The sequence below is a fragment of the Cygnus olor genome, chromosome Z (genome assembly GCF_009769625.2).
Source record: "Cygnus olor isolate bCygOlo1 chromosome Z, bCygOlo1.pri.v2, whole genome shotgun sequence".
NCBI lineage: Eukaryota > Metazoa > Chordata > Aves > Anseriformes > Anatidae > Cygnus > Cygnus olor.
The window spans coordinates 45,361,407-45,373,423 of NC_049198.1; the positions used below are offsets into that span (position 1 = coordinate 45,361,407).

The 12,017-nt window shown below is 36.9% G+C and overlaps 1 protein-coding gene across 6 annotated transcripts in view; it reads left to right on the forward strand.

The window, feature by feature from the left end:
- SPIN1 (spindlin 1) overlaps positions 1-12,017 on the forward strand; it is a 61,877-nt gene that overhangs the window by 6,956 nt on the left and 42,904 nt on the right. Inside the window, exon 1 of one of the 6 annotated variants that reach the window (XM_040540411.1) lies at positions 1,494-1,510. The exons of the other annotated variants lie outside the window; for them this stretch is intronic. The gene's annotated coding sequence lies outside the window, so the exon portion shown is untranslated. Of the gene's footprint in view, positions 1-1,493; positions 1,511-12,017 lie in introns of those variants that run through there. 6 annotated transcript variants of the gene reach the window in all.

Consider the following 12,017-nt stretch of genomic DNA (forward strand, 5'->3'; position numbering starts at 1 on the left):
ACTCTGCCAAGTTTTTTAGTTTTATGATTGGAAGTCAGATGCTGATGTTTCTTAATACTGGTTTTCCTTGTAAGTACTTTCTGTATATCAAGATGTGTCCCATTTGCTATGCAGATGCTACTTAGATGTCAGCATACCACATGACTTAATGGAATTTGTAACGTGGTATAAATGTGCAGACCACTTCCATCCATATCTCTATGACATGGATAAGTGTTGAGTTCCTCGAAACACAGTGTAGTTAACTAACTTGTAGTTATGTATGAACAGTTGATTCTAGTGACAAAGAGGCCACATCATTAAAGCAGTTTTCAAGTGATGGTGAAAACATTTAATTCAAACAGTTCTTTCAGGGTGTGGTAGTGGTTGGATTTTACTTCCTATTATAGCGTAAAATGTGAATTTGCTGAAGGCAAATAGAATTTAGGAGATGTATTAATTTGGCTGTTGGGTTGCTGTATATGTTTCTGCAGATGCAGAAGCACTCTTTTTTGTTTATTACTATGTTGTAAAACTGCTGTAAATACATGCTACTTGAGGTCTCGTTTGACATGCTTACTTGGAAATGGTATTGTAATGCTTCCACAAACTGCTGAGTTATAAGTTGTAGTCAGTAACTGTGGTGACTAAATACTAGCTAATTATATTCCGATATTTGCCATTATTGGAAGGTGTTTGAGATGTTGGACTATCTTCTTTGTGACTTTTTTTTAATTTTTTTGAGTTCTGTCTGCAGAATAACAGTTACTGATAATATGCTGCAGGCATAGGTAGATAGATAGGTTATTATAGCCTTTTTGTTAAGGTCAAGTTCTTAGGGGTTTTTTGATTGCTTGGTTATTGCTTTTTGTTGTTTTTGCTGTTCATTTGTTCTGGTTACCGTTGAATGCTCTAATAATATATTCAAGTTCTTGACCTACAAATAGTGGTCAGATATGATAAGTATTTTAACAGTAGCTGTATGGATTTCAATGATCTAGTAAATAATTAACCTATACAGAATGACAGTTGAGCTTTAGATTTTTCATTTCAGATGGTAGTTTGAGCAAAACAGACTTGTATCATTTTACGTACTCCGTTATTGTGTTCTCTATTAATTTTGCGTTTATTCTGATATTGCTGACTTACAGTAGCCTTGTCCAGAGAGAATATTTTTTATCATGGTAACCAGTTGCTGAGCCCTCTTGCCATGTTTGAAGGCATCTCTCTTTCTTTTCCGCTTCTTCTTGCATAGCCGTACGTGTATACTACTTTCTGATCATCTTGCAGCTGGTAGTCCCCATATGGCTGTGCCAGCTACCCCAATTGAAAAGCCTTGGGTTCAATCACTAGTGATTAGTAGTGTGCAGTAACAAAACAATTCTTGATCTTTCTTCCAAGTTTTTTTTTTCTTTGTTTTAGTGTTAAACTGTTGAGGAGCCAATCTGGTGAAGTCTCTGACCACATGTCTGCAAGTTTGAAAATGCTACAGAATTAAAGCGTACCTGTAAAATGTGTTGCTGCATTTAAGGTCAGAGGTGGATCTTTCATCCTTTTGGTTTAAGAGCTTTCCTAGTTGTTCAGAGGTAGTCTTGTACCATGAGTTCCCAACACTGACACAGTAACCATGTAACTTTGGGAGTAGCCTGTTAAGATGACAGTTCCCTGGGAATGTGCACCTCCAGTGGTTTTTTTCTATGCATTATGCTGCTTGTCGTTTTTTTTTTTCCTTCCTAGATACCTGTTACAGTAAAGCAATTAATGAACACAGAATGATTGTGACTTTCACCTGTTTTAAGATTACTCTGTTGAGTTGTAAAGTATAACATTACTTGGCAATTTCATGTCTGGCATTGGTGCTGCTATGTGATACTGCTCTGCACAGATGTGGTCAGTCATTTGTTAAATGAAAAAAAGTAGTGGTTTAATACTTCTTTATGGTAATGTTCATTGACTTGCTCTGAAGCATAGAAAGCTGTTCTAGATGATCTATGGTCATCATGCTGAAGGCTGTAAAATTTTACCTATATACACTTTGACACTTTTAAAAAAAAAATCAGATTTTTTTTTCCTTGAATTAATCCGTTTTAAATCTAAAAATGAATTTTACTAGATCATGTTCCCTTACCCTCAGTGAGTGAAAACTGGAAGATTTGTTTGACTTCTTGACTGGTATTTATTAAAATCAAACAATTATGTGTGTTGCAAAACCCATTTTACTACATTTGTATCTATATTTCCCATGCAAAATTCTTCACCAGTGTGTTGAAAAAATTAGCTTAAATGCGGTGTATAATCTTACATTTGCACTTGAGGTTTTTAAGTATATAAGCTTCTAACATGCTAGATTTAATTTAGATATTGTGATTTAAGTAGTATAGAAGAGAGCATGCTCTGGAATACTTCCATGGTGACATTTCTGAGTTCTCTTGGCAACTTTTTCAAATTGAAAAACACCTTGAAAAACATAACATCTGCTTAAGTTCAGCACAGTGCTCAGGTCTCCAGTAAGCAATAATATGTACCTATCAGATATTGATGAGCATTGTGCCTGTTCTTCTGTGTGTCTGTAACTCACAGTCACTGGTCTTCAATTTATATGCTCCAGTTTTCGTTGTAAAAATCTTTGGAGGGTAGACAGTCTTTTTTTTTTTTTTGTAGGAATGATACAAACAAACAATTGAAATAAAGCTTGGAGGGTGTAGGTCATGTAATGTATATCTTCTACTCACAAGGCAGTTGGCTATGTCTCTAATTCTGGACAGTTGCTTGCCCATTGTGTTCTATAATAGTGTTTTAAGCAGTTACATGAATAGCAAAGTGAAATCGAAATGGGAGCAAATACATTAGAGATTAATTTACTACTTCCTTTTCAAAATCCTTCAGTCGCAGAGAGCTTTATTAATGGGCATAATAACTTTTTGTTCATTAATTGCTTTGGAAGATCTTTGTCTTCATCTTGAAAGATGACACACGAATTTGTTAATGGTTGTTTTGCCATCAGTGGAGCTGCAGCTTTGAGAGATTATCAGTTAAGCTGAATGCTATGACGAGTATATTCAAAAAATAGCTTATCAGAAAAGTCTGTCATTCCTGTGATTCAAATAATTCAAAAAAAAAATCTGTATCATAAGTTCTTTTAGAGTTGAGGAATATGCAAGTGTTTGATATAACAAGGAACCAGAGTACTGGGTGCTCACGCCTGACGTCATGTAGGGTAGATGGAGCTTTCACAGGGGCTGTCCTCAGGGTCATAGTCTCTGTGTGCTGCTGAAGGAAGGAGAAAAAGACTTCTGGGGTGAATAAGGACAGAAGTCTCTTTTAGTCCCTTGACTGCAGGAATATATCTTGGGGTGAATTATGCCTGTCAGTATTCTGCACCTCCATTTTTTTAAAACAAAAGAGTGTTGTTAGTTGCTAGCTATAAGGCAGAGAGGGAAAGCAACCTCGCAGATCATATGCTGGCCTAATAATTTAAGTTTTGGGGGTGGGATTCACTCCTACTCTGTTTTACCTGTATTGGTTTGTATAGAGAGGATCATGAGACAAATTTTTTTCATATCGCTAGGGACACGTGACTTTTACTTTGCATCCATTATTAGTACACTTTAAAATAGTAATACCTTGCTGCAAACATGATGGAGACGGGATGGTGAATGAAACTCACTGCATTACAGATAAAAGTTTTAGGGTAGATGCATGAAGAATTTATATGGGAGGGAAGTGATTGTCCTGCTCTACTCTGCGCTGGTGCGGCCTCACCTCGAGTACTGTGTGCAGTTCTGGGCACCACAATACAAAAAGGACGTGAAACTATTGGAGAGTGTCCAGAGAAGGGATCCAAAGATGGTGAAAGGCCTAGAGGGGAAGACGTATGAGGAGCAGCTGAGGTCACTTGGCCTGTTCAACCTGGAAAGGAGGAGGCTGAGCGGGAGGCCTCGTTGCGGCCTCCAGCTTCCTCGCAAGGGGAGTGGCGGGGCAGGAACTGATCTGTTGTCTTTAGTGGCAAGCAATAGGACCTGCGGGAATGACGTCAAGCTGCAACAGGGGAGGCTCAGGCTGGATATCACGAAGAGTCTCTTCACTGAGAGGGTGGCCATGCACTGGAACAGGCTCCCCAGGGAAGTAGTCACTGCACCAAGCCTGTCGGAGTTTAAGAAGCGTTTGGACTGTGCTATTTGTCATATGGTCTGAATTTTTTGAATTTTTGGGTGGACCTGTGTGGAGCCAGGAGTTGGACTCGATGATCCTTACGGGTCCCTTCCAACTCGGGATATTCTGTGATTCTATGATATGTATTCATTTGAGATGTTTTTTTTATCTTGGTTCCCTGGGTGTATAAAAGTTAACTGAAGGAGAAAAAGTAGTGGGGTGAGATTCTTTGTGTGTGAACATCCTAGTATTTAGTCATGCTTAGGCCTCTAACTACATTGCTCGGAGACCGTATGTTTGAGTGGAGTGGGCACATAGCAGGGATCAGCACAAAAGGCAGAGGAGTAATTGCCTATTTTTGTGTGCACCCTATTTATCTATAGGACAGATTTCTAGAAAGCCTGTCATGGTTTTATGAGGATGGGTACTCTGCCTTTTGTGTTTTCATTGGAAGATGCCTGTCTTTTTCGTTTTCTGGATTTCTTTCTCCCTATGTCTGATAGTTGTATAGACTCAATCTGGTTTCAAGCACTAAAGGTCAAAAAATTGCAAAAAAAGGGTGGTTTTTTGTTATTATCACTGCCTAGACAGGTGTAAAATCTCAGGAAAAAAGGGATATGTTTGTTAGTTAATCTATTTCAGGTCAAAGATAAAGCTTTCTGCAGAGACTACCAAGCTAACAAGAAGAGAAAGATCTACATCTACCTGTTGCTGCTGCTGCAAGTTCATACTCTGAAGTCCTATCATGAATGTGCTTTCTCATTTCTTTTCCATTTGTGCAATAAATTACATACACAATAAAGTAATTTCAACACAGGATATTTGACGAGAGCTTATTATCCGAGTCTAAGAAAGGAATGCGTGTTTTCTGTGAGACAAATAAGGTATGGTAGGGAATGAAGAGTACTTCGGAGTCACTTTGTTCTTAAGAGCTTGGCTTCCTTCTTACCCTCATTTTTCACCTTTCTACTATGACAGGGCAAGAATTAAATTTTGGAGGTAGCTGTTTTTGCTTGTCTGTAAAGGCAGTTCCTTAAAGCCAAACAAGCCTATTCACAGGCAGTGCTTCCGGTTTTAAAAATGTTTTGAAGTACAATTCCCAAATAAAATTAACTTGCTTCTATATTGAATAGTGTCTTGCATTTGTGAATACTTTTTGATAGCATTTACAAACACCTAATACTAACAAATTTTGCAATTAGTGTTGCAAACAAATTTTGCAAAAGTGTTGATTCCCAACATAATAGATACCTTGTTTTGGGAGTGGAGGGAGACACCTTTAGAAAGGGGGATGAGTAGTCGGTGTAGACTGAGCTACAGGCTGTTTTTGACAGCTGAGTTTAAGCGGATACCTTGATTTTTAGATTAGTTTTTCGAATTTCTGAGCAAAGCTGTCATATACGCAAATTCTTGCAGGTGTTCTCTCAAAATACATTTCTTCCACAGTTCAGTAAATAACTTTTCACGGAGCAACTTGAAACAGTTCTACAGCCTCTTAAATACTTCAAGATCTAATTAGCTTAATGAGTGTGCAGATAGCAGTTTCAGAACTAGCTCTTTCTCTTTGTGTATTTATCTGCCTGTTAAAAAGTATGAAAATTGGTCTGTATGAGGATCACAGTTCAATCACTTGAGACAGATCAATCTGTTTTGAGTTCCTCACTGCTTTTGGGGAAAGCCATTAGTTTCAGAATCGTTTCCCACCTTCCTCTTTCCAAGCTGTCTTCCCTATCAGCTTCTACCATTGCAGGATGTGGTGTGTTTTCCGCCAAAAACCTGAAAGATCTGTATATAAACAAAGAAAATACCGTGTAATGTTCTAGTGCTGAGGGTTCTCATCTTTCGTACAAAGAAAATAAATAAAACACTATGATCAACAATTTAATAAGTTCTTATCATTCCCTTGCTCATTTATCCAGTGTTGATTGAAGTATTTAAGTGATCAGTATTGGAGATTCTTTTTCTACAGCTTTACTACTCTTCTACAAGTAACAGTTTTCATTTTAAAGTGCTGTTCTTTCCCTGACCCTCCAATTTTATCAGGGTGGGGGGGAAGAACGTGCACAAAAACTAATGTATTTAGCTGCAGCTGCTGATATAATGCTGAATTTTGTTTTCAGTGCCTTGCCATTACTACACATGACAATTTTGACAATCATTGTTTGACAGTCATTGCAGCTATTCACCTTTTAAAGCTGATAATCTGTTTAGGTTGATATTTATAATAACACCATAGAAACAAAGTGAATATTCTGCAGTTGGTCTGAAAAATAACATATCATTGGTTGCTGTGGCAAGAGTCTTGGCATTCTTACCTGCAAATGCTTTCACTTAAGTGACTTACTGTTCCAATGTAAACAATTACTTTAATGTATTTGCATGAGAACTGCTTTTGGCTAAGTTAAAATGGCTGGAGGTGAAGAGAATAGGTAAGATAAATTCAGTTCGTGACTAGTTGCTTATTTTTTTTCAAGATGCAAATAAAAGACAAGAGATCACTTTCCGTGAGTCCCATTTCTTTTTTCTCCATTTCAAAGATAGGTAAAACTGACTGCTGCTGATTTAAATTGTCTAACCATGTCTGTAAGTTTTTCTTTGAATCAGGTGTGTAAGGAGACATTTTTTTCTGTTTTTTCCTGCACTTTGACTAGCGGCTTAGGATCTCTGTATTGGTATCATGCAGCAGCTTGCAAAATGTTAATATTTACAGTAACTTTTAATGAAATTATTTGTTCATTTTTCATGTGACTAGAGGAGGCTTTTTGAGTCCTAATTTACCCACGGTCTCTAATTCATTAATTCCTCCCCTTTCCCCAAATAATTTTAAAAGAACCAGACTTTTAATAGTGTAGAGGCAGTCAATATTTGGGTAGGACAGATATTCAAGTTAATGCCCCTAATGCGTTCATTGGTCTGATATGATTGTAGTTACAATGACATTGATTATGAGAGAAGTATAGGCATGCATGTCTCAAATCCAAGAATAAATGGGCTCAAAGAACAACTTGTCATCTTTTGGGTTGTATGTAGAGATAATGCATTGTAAATGCTTTGTTCCTCTTACCAATTATTTTGCAGCTGTATCCTTTTTTTTAAGTGCCAAATTACTGTTTGTCTATCCTCATTGGTTATTTAGTTTGAGGTTTGTAGCAATTAAATTTTGACTTTTTTAATTAATGCTGTGAGTAATAGCTTGTCATGATAAAAATTTCAAACATGCATTGGTTTTGTCTACTTTTAAAATTGGTGGATTAGTTGCTGTAGCGAAGATCTTAAATAATGTTATATAAATACTTGATTTACTATCCGAAGCTGCTGATGTCTTCTGATGTTGAATTCTAGCTCTCTCCAGACTGGTAATCTACCACTGCTCATCTTGGATAAAGTGATTATGCTGTGAGTAAATTATAAAACAGCTGCAGAAATTGAATGTAGACCCTAAGAATCAACAACTTCTAAACCTTGGACTGTCATCCCTGAAAGAAGGGAACAAAATACGTTCTAGGTTGTGGACCTTGGTGAATAAAGTTGTAGAAGGCTTAGGAAAAGTTTCAACTATGTCACCAAAATATTTGCTCTAAAAAACTGATGCCACAAATTTTAAGGCTGACTTAGGAAAATACTTCAATTACACTTACTTTAAATTCAGTGTCACAGTGGCTTAGTCCAGTACGCTGTAGAATCCAAATGCATTGGACTTAAAAGTTCTCAGAACACATCTTCAGGACAAATTTTTTACTTATGGTCCACAGACCGCTGGTAAATCAAAAAGCTTGAAAGTGGTCTGTGGTACGGCGAGTCTGTTTTTTCCTTTCCTTTATAATATGGTATCAAACTTGTATTCCTTCAATGTTGGCAGCTATGTGTAGCAGCATCTACTAGTCTGGATTGTTGAGAACTAACTATTGTACGCTTGAAATGTCAGTGAAAGATCAAACAGTCTCCTGAAGAAATGTGAACCCAGGAGTTTGATTTACAGTGATTAATTAACATAAGACTAAGTGTGGCAACTTACAGTCCATTATCTTCTAACAGCAGGGTTAGCTATGTTTGCCCTGGGCTTGCTCTTTAGAATGTCTGGGATATCCTTTTGACTAGAGCACATTTTAGACTTAGACAATAGCAATTAAACCTACCCTTCAAATAGAAGCTAATGACTTAAGTAGCACCTTTGAGAAGACACTTAAACAGAGAACAGGGAAATGTCTTTTCAGACAGAAATTTCCCTCTTTGATTTGCAGAGATTTGTCATTGTAACTGTTAACCAAACCAACTCAAGTAAACTTGCTTACAACTATAAAAAATTAGTTAGGTCAACTCCATCTGTAAAAGAATGAGTAAGGACAAAATTTGCATTATACTACTTGAAGTTGCATTTACCAGTGCAAGTGCATGATGATTGGCAGCACCTTATTACAGTACACGTACCCTGGGCAGGGGTTGTTTCTGTGCGTATGCTGTTGGGTGAGGAGGAGGAGGAGGATGGCTGCCTATCAGTGATCAGAACCTACAATACTTTGTATTTACCATGATGTTAAAGTGTGCAACTTAAGGCAATTACACGGACGTGTTACAGCTTGTTACCCTGATGCCTGTACATGTTCTTGCCCTGTGGTTAAATGCAAGGTAATTTGAAGTAGGCTGAACAATTAGGAGTAATTTAAGATTACCTTTGGGTAAAGGGCTGCAGGGAAGGTTCTCATGGATTTGAAAAAATACTCGATCTTTTCAAATTGTTGATAGAAGTGTTGTCTTGTAAGATTTTTTTTAATTATTAAAGACTGTGCATTTATTAAATGATCAGTCAGAGTTGGAACATACACAAGGCTTAGCGAGTAGTTTTGCATTGCCATGAAGAGTAGCTATGTGGATACCCTAAAAGGTCCACTGTGCTTCAGAGTCCTGGCATATTGTGCAAAGTCACAAGAAGAAGTCACAAGAAGAACTGAAGCAATGGGGTGAAAAGAATGTCATATCTTTAATATTACCAAGTGATAAATTTTACCACTTTTAAAGCTAGCTGGCTAAACTAGCTGTTTATGTTGGTTCCGTACTAGAATAGAAGGATACTGAAATCAAACTGTTAAATTCCTACTCTCCTAATTCTTCTGTTGGCATAGACAAATCATTCCAGAACAAACAAAAGTTTTTGCTTAGCCAAACTGCTTGAGGAGAGTAGAGTACGGATTTAAAAGAACTCTAAAAATGCTCTACGATTGTGTCTTCAGTGTTCTGGTACTGAAGGCATGCATAATATTGCAGTAATGGGCAAAATATTTTTTGGAAAACTAGTTGTGCCAGAGAATAACTGAAAGTTCTGTTTATAGAAATGTGTTATGCTTGTTTTTTCCACATCTTGAAAGGGAACAGACCAGTAGTTAGTTTTTTAATTTAAAATCCTCTACGTAGTTTCAGGTGGAAATTCAAAGTTTATGTTGATGAGTATATTCTGTTGATTTTCTTTAATTAAGCTTTTGTAAGCACATTGGACATTAGCCTATTCTCTTCGCCCTTTTTAGCTTGATTCCTGTTGAGTGTGGAACAGCCAGCGTGTGTTTTTAATACCAAAGTACAAATCCAATTTTTTGGATTTTTGTGTTCTGTTTTGGTATGTGTTATTTGGATTAATATTGTAAACGAGGAATTCTTCAAAGGGCAACCATATGGCAATATGTCATTCAGTGCCTTAGCCAAATATTGGTGTGATGTTGCTGATGTGGGAGGCAGGTCAAATAAGAAAGCATTATGTTTAAATCAGTTTGATTTTAGACAAATGTGTGATAGCTGGCTTTACTGTGGATAAGCCCTAAAAGCAGACTAAAACTCTAAAGCTCTGCAATATGTTCCCCTGGAGAACTTAACCCAGAGAACAAAAGAAAGTTATTTATGAATGTATTCTTAAAGTGGTAGTCATATATTTGTCCTTTCCCCTGATACCTGGAGGGAACTGCAGAAAACTAATTTTATTTACTGTGAGACAAAACTTCAAACCTATAGTTCAAACAGTTTGTCTTTTTTTTTCTCGTTACTTTTTGAATATGTAACTACCCATTCCCACACATTTTACCTCAGGAATTTCATTCTTTAATTATTTTTGTATCATTATCATTTGTATAATGACTTTGTATTTAGTTTTGTCAGTGTTTTTATTTATTTATTTTTACATGTGTGTGTTGATGTCTGTCTTTGAAGAAAAATCCTAAGCCTATGACGAATGGTAACCATCAGTGGACATACTGACAGCTTGTCTGGTTTAGTGAACGTTGTTTGCTGTGGTCAGTTTCTTACAATCAGCAAATGTGACTTGAGGATTGGTATTTAAAGATTAGTGCCTTTTGGATATAAAACCCACTGATGTACCATTCCTTCACCAGTTACAGTGAAAGAGATACGAAGAAAGGCTGTAAGTCTTTCTTGGCCTTTTTCCGTCCTCTGAAGAACTCCAGGGATGTGTAGAGCAGCACTAATTACCATAATGAGGAAAGATTTGATCAGAGGTTCCCTAAGTGTTTCCAGTTTATCTCAAGCCCAAAACAGTGGGAAGAGTCTTGATCTATGAACTACTGAGCTGCATCAGCCACAGTGAACATCTCTTGCAGGTGCACCTGTCAAGGGAAGATCAAGAACTTTGGAAAGCTGTAAACAGAGATGAGCTAATTTCTACATAGCAGTACTGGTCTGAATAATGTATCTTCTCTGACTTCTACATGAAAAAATGTTGAAAAACAGATCAAGCATATTAAAAATACACTTTTCTTTCGATGAAAGCCAAGTTAGTCATCCCCTTTCTGTCCTTTGTCCATATTTTTAAGTCCACAAAAAGAAAAATTAGCTGGCCTCTGGCTAGCTCATTTGGTAGCAGAAGGTGCTAGGGAGTGGAGGAGTCAGTGTTGTTTGTGTATCTGCACTTACAGTGCTGTTGTGAAGATCACTCAGTTTTAGTATACGTGGGTATATCCGCATGTGGCAGAGTCTGCATGGTGTGCAAGTTCCTAAAGTTCAAAGGAATGCTTTAATTTGCTGGCTGTACACAAGACAAAACTGAGTATGTAAGTTTTTTGTATTACTTTGACTTCAGTAATTGCTATCCCTAATACATAAATAAGGCTGCAACTTGAACTGTGCTAGAATATTTTACAGACACTTTAATGTTCACAAATTTTATGGAAGCTTAATATTTCTGAAGATTTCTACTAATATCTGCTCTGCCAACAGATGATTCTTCCTTTTATTAGTTCAGTGTTCTTCCCTGAACAGTTTCAACAGCAGTATCAGCTGCTAGTGGTTTGGAAATGGTGGAAGTCTGTTTACAATTATCTGTATGGATTTCTTGCTTCTGTTGAGCTTATATTAGCTATAAGTTATCCAGTGTTTAACATGCTTTAGGAAACAGATCTCAATAACTGATAGTGAGTTGTCCTATGTCTTGAATTGTTTTGCTACTTAGAGTTAGGAAGCTACATTTCACTGCTGCCAGTTCGAGGGCTGAGAGGTATCTTTCCCATCAATTAATATGATTTAAAACTTGTGAGGGCAAAAAAGGAATTTCATTGCTGAAGTTCATTGGGATAATTTTCCTTGACTGTGTTTGTGCAGGTAGTGAGATATACTTTAAAAAAAAAAAGGGGGGGGGGGGGAACAGAAGCTGTATGTGATGATATTTCAGGTGTTTGTGTGCACCAGATTTCTGGACTGGCAGTTTTTCATGAACTCATCATTATTTACTGTCAATATTTTGAAAAACTTACTGTATTTCTGCTCCATAAGGATCTGTTGTAATGGTTGCAAGTTCTTTTGGGAAAGTAAATGTGAAGCCTACTAGAAGTATTTTTCTTAAATATAGTGAGATATAGTGGGGAATTTGTATTGAAATAAGTGGCTGGCTA